Source organism: Nannospalax galili, unplaced genomic scaffold, assembly GCF_000622305.1.
Source record: "Nannospalax galili isolate Female #2095 unplaced genomic scaffold, S.galili_v1.0 scaffold23, whole genome shotgun sequence".
Classification (NCBI taxonomy): Eukaryota; Metazoa; Chordata; class Mammalia; order Rodentia; family Spalacidae; genus Nannospalax; species Nannospalax galili.
In genome coordinates, this window is record NW_008350771.1 from 1,786,840 (window position 1) to 1,796,503 (window position 9,664).

The 9,664-nt window shown below is 44.5% G+C and overlaps 1 pseudogene; it reads left to right on the plus strand.

Moving 5' to 3' along the window:
• The window catches only part of LOC103745936, a 14,175-nt pseudogene extending 8,392 nt beyond the window's left edge, over positions 1 to 5,783 (plus strand).
• Positions 5,784 to 9,664: the final 3,881 nt, after the last annotated feature.

The following is a 9,664-nucleotide window of genomic DNA, read 5'->3' on the forward strand; positions in this document are numbered from 1 at the left end:
AAAGGATGAGACAAAAATAATATACACAGAATCTTAAAATGTCTAAGGTCATAGTTTAGCCAACTAGTTTAAGGAAATATATATAGTCAAGGTTTATCTGAGAATATTTGTTTTTTTTAGCCAAACCTCATCTACATAGAACATGGTAATTAAAAGTACCAGACTGGGGGAACTAACCTTATTGGATGTTTAACAGCCGTAGTTTGAGGCCTACACTAATCTGGTCAGAGGGACTTAAAGGACAGTTTTGCCACTTGCCCTCCAAGGTTGACTAAATTCCAGGGGACTATGGAACATCTCTCAAAATGTCCTGTAACTGTGGTGAGTCACCTGTCCTCTTGTTCAGGGAGCCATGTAGACCCCATGAGATGGACTTGAACCAGTGTCCAATCTACAAAGAGGAGGTTCAACACAGAGTAAACATCTCATCCATGCTTCCAAGTGAAGCCAGACATGGTTGAGCAGGACATTTGACTTATCTTCACATAGATGGAGCTGGTGAAACAAAGGAGCCAGGAGCTCCTCCCAAGCCCACATAACCTCCGAGGAACAGTTCCTCAAACAACCTTAAGTGTAAAAATAAATTGATTTATTTGGGCCAACTGTATGGTCTTAAACACCCAAAAGGAAAGTATAACCAAAGAGTAAATTCATCAGTATATTTCTTTAAGAGTTCAAGGGATTACACTACCCAGATATTAGGCTTAAGTAAATATAAAAAGTTATTTAGACACTTATTTCTCATTGATGATTTTGTTCCTAATCAGAAAGTGCTGCTCAGATGTAAGACTTCAAATCTTGGTCTCCAATACTGTGGTGCCCACCTGCAGCTAAGGGAGACAACCCGCTATTGTTCCAAAATGATGCATAAATTTTTTTTCTCCCCCTATCTAGAAGCCTTTGAGAGGGAACTGACACTGATTCTAGCCACTCCAACAGCCATCAGAATACCTGAAAGTAAATCCTGAATCCATCACTCTGAAGTCCAGCCTTGGCAGACAAAAGAGAAATGAGGAGGAACACAATAGAGGGATGTTTTTGGAAGCCCTTGTCAAGAAATTCCAATGAATTCTGATATGAACATTTGAAAATTGCCCTGTTCTGACTTTTTTCTTGTTCCTTGTCTAGAACTTGTAATGCTAATTACTCTTGCCTTTACTTCTCCTTCACATCTCCTAGGCACCAGCCAAGGACTTTCTTTTCTCCCTACAGATAAGAGTTATGCAATTTGGGAGTCTTTTAGATAGACCCACTGCAGGGGTACTCCAATTGCCTCACCCTGAGTCCCTGTTCAGCATGGAAGAAGCCAGAGCAGTCTGCATCCCGATTCCCTATTGGCAATCTGCTCCTTCCAAAGGCCAAAAATGTTGAAAGTATTTGGGAGCTTTTAACTAATCCTTAAAAGATTTTAGGGTTATTACCTCAGAGGGGGGAATGTTAGAGTAGTCAAAACCCCATAAAAAATAAAAATAAAAGAAGAAGAAAGAGTATATTAAGTTATCAGAAAAAAGTGATGGGGAGATATGGGAGGAGTTGGAGGGGAGTGAGTGGGCATGGATTTGATCAGAACACCTTATATGCATGTATGAAATTCTCAATACATTATTTTTTTAAAAAGACGAAAATAATAATAATAATAATACCACATACCTTGTGACCTTGCCGAGGTGAACGTATGTTCTTATAATAATAATAATAGCACACACCTTGTGACCTTGCCGAGGTGAACGTATGTTCTTATAATAATAATAATACCACACACCTTGTGACCTTGCCAAGGTGAACGTATGTTCTTTTACCCCAATCTTAATTACTAATGTTAACTTTCATGGCACACAGCACACAGTAATGTATCTATATATCTATATGCATACACATGGGTGTATGCATACAAGTTACAGACGCTGCAGCAGAGTTCAAGGTGTCTCAGAAGAGGGCTAAGAAAGAGCCTTGATAAGATATCAAAGCAGGCCGAGCGTGGTGGCTCAGGCCTGTAGTCCCAGCACTGGGGAGGCAGAGGCAGGCAGATCTCTGTGAGTTCAAGGCCAGCCTGGTCTACATAGTGAGTTACAGGCCAGCTGGAGCTACAGGGAGACCCTGTTTCAAAAAAAAAAAAGATATCAAAAGCAGACCAATGCTGCTGCAGCTGCTGGGATCAGGCTTGAGAGCAAAACTCCAGACATCAGCTGTGAGGGGATGACCAAAGAACTAGAGTCTGATAGCAGGAGTAGGCTACATCCACAGCAGGCGACCAAAGGTGTGCCAAAGCTCCAGAGACAGTCCGAGAGTCCTCTGCTTCTGGGTCCTTGCCACATATGCCAGGCATCAGAGGGTAGGTTGGTATGGGGTCATTCCAAAGTTAGGTATCCATCACTTTATGAGTCCAGGTGAGGGAGTCACTCCTTTTCCTTGATCTGTGCATCCAATAAGTTCTTGGGGCCTAGTTCCCTAGTGTGATTTTATTTATTTATTTATTTATTTATTAATTATTTATTTATTTATTTATTTATTTATTTATTTATTTCGGAGCTGAGGACTGAACCCAGGGCCTTGCGCTTGCTAGGTAAGCACTCTACCACTGAGCTAAATCCCCAACACCTTATTTATTTATTTTATCTCCCTGTAGCCACAGCTAGCCTGGAACTTACTACGTAGACCAGGCTAGCTTTGAACTCACAGAGATCCTCCTGCCTCTGCCTCCCGAGTGCTGGGACTAAGGGTGTATGCCACCATGCCCAGCCCCTAATGTGATTTTAATATACCACGTGCCTTCACAATTTCATTTCACCCCAACAAATTTTTAGGGTGGCTCCCTTTCTATTACCTGGAATAAGTCATATCCAAAACCTAGAGGACAAAGCCTGGCATATGATGAGGTACATGTGTTAGCACCTGTAACTGTTACCTGCGCCTCTTACCTGGCATGGTAGACATCCCTGGGCATATCATAAATATTCTTCCCACACCATAAAGTAAATAATCTTAGTCTGCTTCCTTCAAAAGTTCCCGGGAAGGGAGTTTCCCTCTGAAGATTAGTCATTCTTGTGCTTATTGTTCACAAGAGAAAACCCCTTGCAGGAAAACAAAACCGGGTAGTGGTGTGCCAACACGTCTCCTTGTCAGGATGATTCAGGTGCAAATAACAGAATCCTGCTTACACGCTAGCTTTCTTAAACAAGAAGGAAATGGGGGAGGAGGGCAAATAAAAGGGGGAATTTGGATGAACTTGGGGGTAAGAAGAAGAAGACTGGTCTTATGAGGAACCAGAACCAGGAATTGGAACTGTCGAAATAGATCCAGTTGCCCACACTGCCTTGCCATTCCTTCCGTCACCCTGGCCCTGGCCACCACCACAGCTGGCCAGGACTGGTATAAACTTTCCTCAGCTTTTCCTCTTCCCCACCCCACCTTCACCATCCATATTTCATACACTGGCCAGAATGATCTTTTATTCGAATTTATTATTTTCTGTTTTGTTCCCTTTTTATTTGAATTTTTGCAAATTTCACACAATGTTTTGATTACATTTAGATCCTCTCCCCTATCTGAACGCCCCTTGTACTATCTCTGCTTAATTTCATGTACTCTATCATATATATATTAAGGCCTATAGAGTCAAATTTGTGTCCCAAAATATCCTTTGGTGTGAGTCTATTCACTGGAGCTTGGTTAACATACCAAGAGTCACATCCTTAAATAAGATTGACTCTCCCCTTCCCAGCAGCCATTATTTGCCAGTAGTTCCTCAGGTGAGGTTGGGGTTTCTTACCCACTTCTCCATGTCTAGGCTGGGATTGTGTCTGGCTTGAGTTTACATGGTACTTGTGCATGCTGTCACCAGTGCTTTGAGTTCATATAAATAACTTCCCTGCTGTCTGGGAAACTCTGTTTCCTTGTGGTCATCTACCACTTCTGGCTCTTACAATCTTTTCACCCCATCTTCTGAAATGATTCCTGAGTCCTGGGAGACAGATATTTGATACAGGTGTCCTATTCAGGGATTGGTACTTTGCAGTCTCTTATTCTCCACACATTGGGCAGTTGTGGGTTTCTGTGTTTATCACCATCTGCTGCATAAGGAAGTCTCTCTGGTGAGAGCTGAGGGGTACTTTATGGGTGTAGCAATAAGTCATTATGTATCTAGGTTCTCCTCTATAGCCTGTGGCCTGTCTAGCCACAGGTTCTGAGGCCTGAGATCAATGTCAGGTATAGGCTCTATCTTATGAAGTAGATCTTAAATTCAATAAGAAAATAATTGGTTACTCCCATAATATTTGTGCCACTATTGCACCAGAGGTCACATCTTGCCTGGCCAGTTGTTTTTGAAGCATAAAGGATTCACACCTGGGTTTTTTTGTTTGTTTGTTTGTTTGTTTTTCCTGTTTGTTTCAAGACAAAGTCTCAGTATACAGCCCTGGCTGGCCTGGAACTCAGTGTGTAGACGAGGTTGGTCTTGAATTCACAGAGATTCATCTGCCTCTACCTCCTAAATGCTGGGATTAAAGGCATGTGCTACCACATCTGGCCTAATTTTTTTAAATTTAATTTTTCTTTATTTTTTAAATTATTTATTATTTATTTATTTTAATTTAATTTAATTTAATTTTTTTGGTCTTTTTCAGATAGGGTCTCCCTGCAGCCCCAGCTGGCCTGGAACTCACTATGTAGACCAGGCTTCCCTTAAACTGCCCTTCTCCCTCTGAGGCTTCAAACTCACAGAAATCCACTGGCCTCTTCCTCCCGAGTGCTGGGATTAAAGGCTTGCACCACCTCGCCCGACTTTATTTTTTATTTTTTTCAATTTTATGTGTATGAGTGTATTGCCTGCATGTGAGTGCACCCATGTCGTGCAACGCCACGGAGGTCAGAAGAGGACATCAGGTTCCCCGTGGAAGTGGAGTTAAGGATGGTTTGTAGCCGCCATGTGGGTGTTGGGAATCGAATCCGGGTCCTCTGCAAGAGCAGTCAGTGCTCTTAACCGCTGAGCCATCTCTCCAATCCCTATTTTTTATTCTTAACACACAAACACATGCAGGCAGAACACTCATACACATAAAATAAAAATAAAAATTTAGGCTCTCGGTTCCGAAGCGGTGGCGGGCGCTCGCTGAGGCTTGGGCGCCGGGTGCGGGCCAGCCCAGGGGGTGCGGGCCAGCCCAGGCCGCAGCTCCGGGAAGCGCCGAGTCCAAGCCGCCTCCCAAAGCGGTCAACCCAGGGCAGGTTAAAGTCTTCAGCACTCTCTATACCTTTGAACCCAGAACTCCAGGTGAATTGTACTTCGAGGAAGGTGATACTATCTCCATCACTGACATGAGTGATACCAACTGGTGGAAGGGAACCTGCAAAGGAAGGGCTGGGCTGATTCCAAGCAGCTCTGTGGCTGAGCAGGCAGAGTCCACTGACAATCCATTGCATGAAGCTGCAAAAAGAGGCAACTTGAGCCCGTTGAGAGAGTGTTTGGACCACCGAGTGCGCGTCAATGGCTTGGATAAAGCGGGCAGCACTGCCTTGTACTGGGCCTGTTGCGGGGGTCACAAAGATATAGTGGAAGTGCTGTTCACTCAGCCGAACATCTAGCTGAACCAGCAGAACAAGTTGGGAGACAGGGCTCTGCATGCTGCTGCCTGGAAGGGTTACGCAGACATTGTCCAGTTGCTGTTGACAGAAGGTGCGAGGACAGACTTAAACAACGAGAAGAAGCTGGCCCTGGACATGGCCACCAATGTGCCGCCTGTGCATCTCTCCTGAAAAAGAAGCAGGGAACGGGTTGGAACTTTAAGTAACGCTTGATGATGAAGATTCCTCTGGACCTGCTTTGAGATTTAAACTTCCCTTGCTTTTGGCACCTATGAAGATGGCAGTGCCACATTGTGATGGAGCAGAAGGTGTAAATGGATGGTTCTCACACAGGGCTGACAATAAGATACAGGACACGTTTATGTTCACCAGAGCAGAACAAAAAGATTATTTCTATTTATCAAACTAAAGGAGTTTTAATACTTTTTTTTCTTTAAAAAACCAATCATGGCTGGGCGTGGTGGTGCATGCCTTTAATCCCAGCACTCGGGAGGCAGAGGGAGGTGGATGTCTACATAGTGAGTTCCAGGACAGCTGGAGCTACTGGGAGACCCTGTCTCTATGTTCACCAGAGCAGAACAAAAAGATTATTTCTATTTATCAAACTAAAGGAGTTTTAATACTTTTTTTTCTTTAAAAAACCAATCATGGCTGGGCGTGGTGGTGCATGCCTTTAATCCCAGCACTCGGGAGGCAGAGGGAGGTGGATGTCTACATAGTGAGTTCCAGGACAGCTGGAGCTACTGGGAGACCCTGTCTCAAAATCAAAACACAGAAAATTGTCAGCTATTCTGACAAAAACATTTTAAGAGAAAAAATAAAAAAATAAAAAATAAAAAATTAAGGGGGCTAGTTAAGAGCATTGGCTGGTCTTGCAGAGGACCTGGGTTTATTTCCCAGCACCCACATGGCAGCTAACAACCTTCTGTAATTCCAGTTCCAGGAGATTCATTTTCCTCTTCTGGCCTCTGCAAGCATTCCATGACATGGGTACACTTCCATACATGCTGACAAGATACTCATACGCATAAAAATAAATAAATAAATAAATAAATAAATAAATCTTCCCATTCTTTAAAAATTAAATTAAAATTAAAAGTTAAAAAGTGAGCCAGGTGTGGTGACACACACCTTTAATCTCAGCTCTGGGACACAGATCTCTGTGAGTTTGAGGCCAGCCTGGTCTACAATAGCTAGTTCCAGACCAGCTTGGTCTATAGGAGACCCTGTCTCAAAACAAATAAAAAAACAAAATGAAAAATCCAACCAAACAACAACCCCCGAAACCAAAAAACTTAAAAAGTGGGGGGAAAGATAAAGTAAATAATCCCTTCTCATGTGATTTCTTTCTCTCACTCCCATCAAGATGCAACTTAGTCATCGGAGCCTTCTTCACCAGAGGCTGAAAGGACAGGGCCAGGGCTGGAGAGATGGCTCAGTGGTTAAGAGCACTGACGGCTCTTGCAGAGGACTTGGGTTCGATTCCTAGCACCTGCATGCCGCCTATGAACCTTAACTCCAGTTCCAGGGGAATCAGAAGCCCTCTTCTGATCTCCATGGCATTGCACGACACAGGTGCACTCACATACATGCAGGCAATACACTCATACACATAAAATAAAAATAATAAATAAAATATTATTTTAAAAAAGAAAGGACAGGGCCGTCTGAGCTTAGACTTTCAGCCTCCCAAACCATGAGCTAAACAAGCCTCTTCTCTTTATAAAATACCCACCCTCAGATATTTTGTAATAACAACAGGAAATAGCCTAAGACAAGACGCAAGACAAAACCATCTGTCCTTCTCCCTCTGAGGCTCTAGATTTCTTGTACTTCCCTGTAAGTCTGTTAGATGATTCTCTCTCCACCTTCCTGACACTTGTATTCATGTAACACAAAAGGCCACCCCAGCCTCAGATGTGTCACCTTCTCGCTCCAATTCTACCTGCTAACATCCCAGAAAACTAATTCTAGGTGCCTAAAAGGAAGAGATGACTGGTCCAACTTGCTTGAAGCCTCTACTCTTGTCCAGTTAGCTACAGAACTGTCAGAACCCACGCCTGGTGAAAAGAGAACAGACCCCCTAGTTGTGTACTGCCTTGAGCTTAGTGTGGGTAACTCTCAGTCTTGGGCAGTGAGAGTTCAATACAAGGTCTGGGTGGGCAGTTACACCCTGACCAAGAGAGCCCAAACAGAATCCAGTATATAAAACAGAGACAATAAACTACTGTTTATTGAACTATGTGCCAAATATAGTTCTAAACAATTTAAAGTAGCAACTCCATCAACTTGCCTTGCAAGTGTGAGGACCAGAATACTGATCTCCAGAAATGCATGTAAATGCCAGCAGGTGCAGCAGCTTGCCTATAATTCGAAACTTGGAAGGTGGAGAAGGGATCCCCAGAGCAAGCTGGCTAATGAGACTTGCTGTATTGGAGAGCTCTGGGATTACCGAGAGACATACCTCAGTGAGTAAGGTGGACGAGCGATGGAGAACAACTCCATACATCAATCTCAGGTCTCTACATGCAGTCCCACACGTGTGCACTTGCACCCCCACACATGTGTCTAAACACACACGCACGCACGCATGCACAGAGGAAAAGTAGAAATTGAGAAAAGCAGAGAACTCTAACCCCCCAAGGGAGGAAGTGATTAGCCAAGGGTCATGAGGAGTGCCGTTCAAACCCAGCCCACTCTCCCAACCACTATGACAATGTTTCTGGAAAGACCCATTCGAATAAAACAGATGACTTGTGGCATGGGCAGAGTTGGGAGGAGGAAGATGCTGGGGAGGGTGAGAAAGTCCCCACCATGGAAAGAATGACAGACCAAAGCTGAAATTCTGCTTTCCCTGCCTACCCAACCAATCTCTTCCTCGCTTCGCTCCTTCACCCTTTGACAGTAAATGTAGCCGCAGAGGTGACATGGTGTCACTTTTGCCATATTCCAATCCAAGCACTGTGATTTCCGTCCAACTGGCACAGTTTCTCTTGCTCTCTCATTTGCTCACTCTGATGAACCAGCAGCCATACTTTGCTTGATGAAGAGGCCTACACATAGCAAGGAAACCAGGGAAGCCTGTGGTTAGCACGGCTTGAGGAACTGAAGCCCCAGCCAGCAGTGTGTGAGGAACTGGATCCCACAGATCGTCATGTGGGTTAGGAAGTCCATCTTTTTTAGTCCAGCCCTAAGTTGGTTGTGCTGGATAGCTTTAGTGTCAACTTGACACACCTGGGTTGAGGGAGCCTCAATCTGGGAATTGCCTCTATTGGACTGGCCTGTGGCCAAGTCTGAAGGGCATCTTCTTGATGCGTGATGTGAGAGGGCCCAGCCCACTGTGGGTGGTGCCACCCCTGGGCAGGTGGGCCTGTGTTGCATAAGAAAGCAGGCTGAGCAGGGGCCAAGGGAGCAAGCCTGCGAGCAGTGTTCCTCCATGGCCTGTGCTCCAGCTCCTGCCTCCAGGTTCCTGCCCTGAGTTCCTCCCTTGAGCTCCCTGATGAACTGCGTGCGACCTGGGAGATGTAAGACAAATAAACCCTTTCCTCCCCAAGTTGGCACTGGTCAGAGTGTTTTGTCACAGCAATGAAGAACAGACTAGGACAGTAATTGGTACCAGAGAGTGGGATATTGCTGTGACAGACCTGACCTTTGTGTTTTGGGGAGGACTGTGGAAGTGTTTGGAACTTACATGGCCTGTGCTCCAGCTCCTGCCTCCAGGTTCCTGTCCTGAGTTTCTACCTTGGGCTCCCTGATGACTGTGACCTGGGAGATGTAAGCTGAATAAACCCTTTCCTCCCCAAGTTGGTATTGGTGAGAGTATTTTGTTACAGCAATGAAGAACAAACTAGGACATTGGTCAAGGACTCTGGGAAGCCAGACCTGAATGCCTGAGCCACAGGAATTGTGAGAGGAGGATGTCTTGTTTTAAGTTACCACATTCTGGGGGGACTTTGTTACATAGCAATAGACAACTAATGTATAGGCATACAATTTTAAGTCCAATGTGTGATGGATAAACCCACGAAGATAAGGCATGTAACCACTATGGTGACAAAGGGCCACATCTGGTAATTTCTTTTTCTTT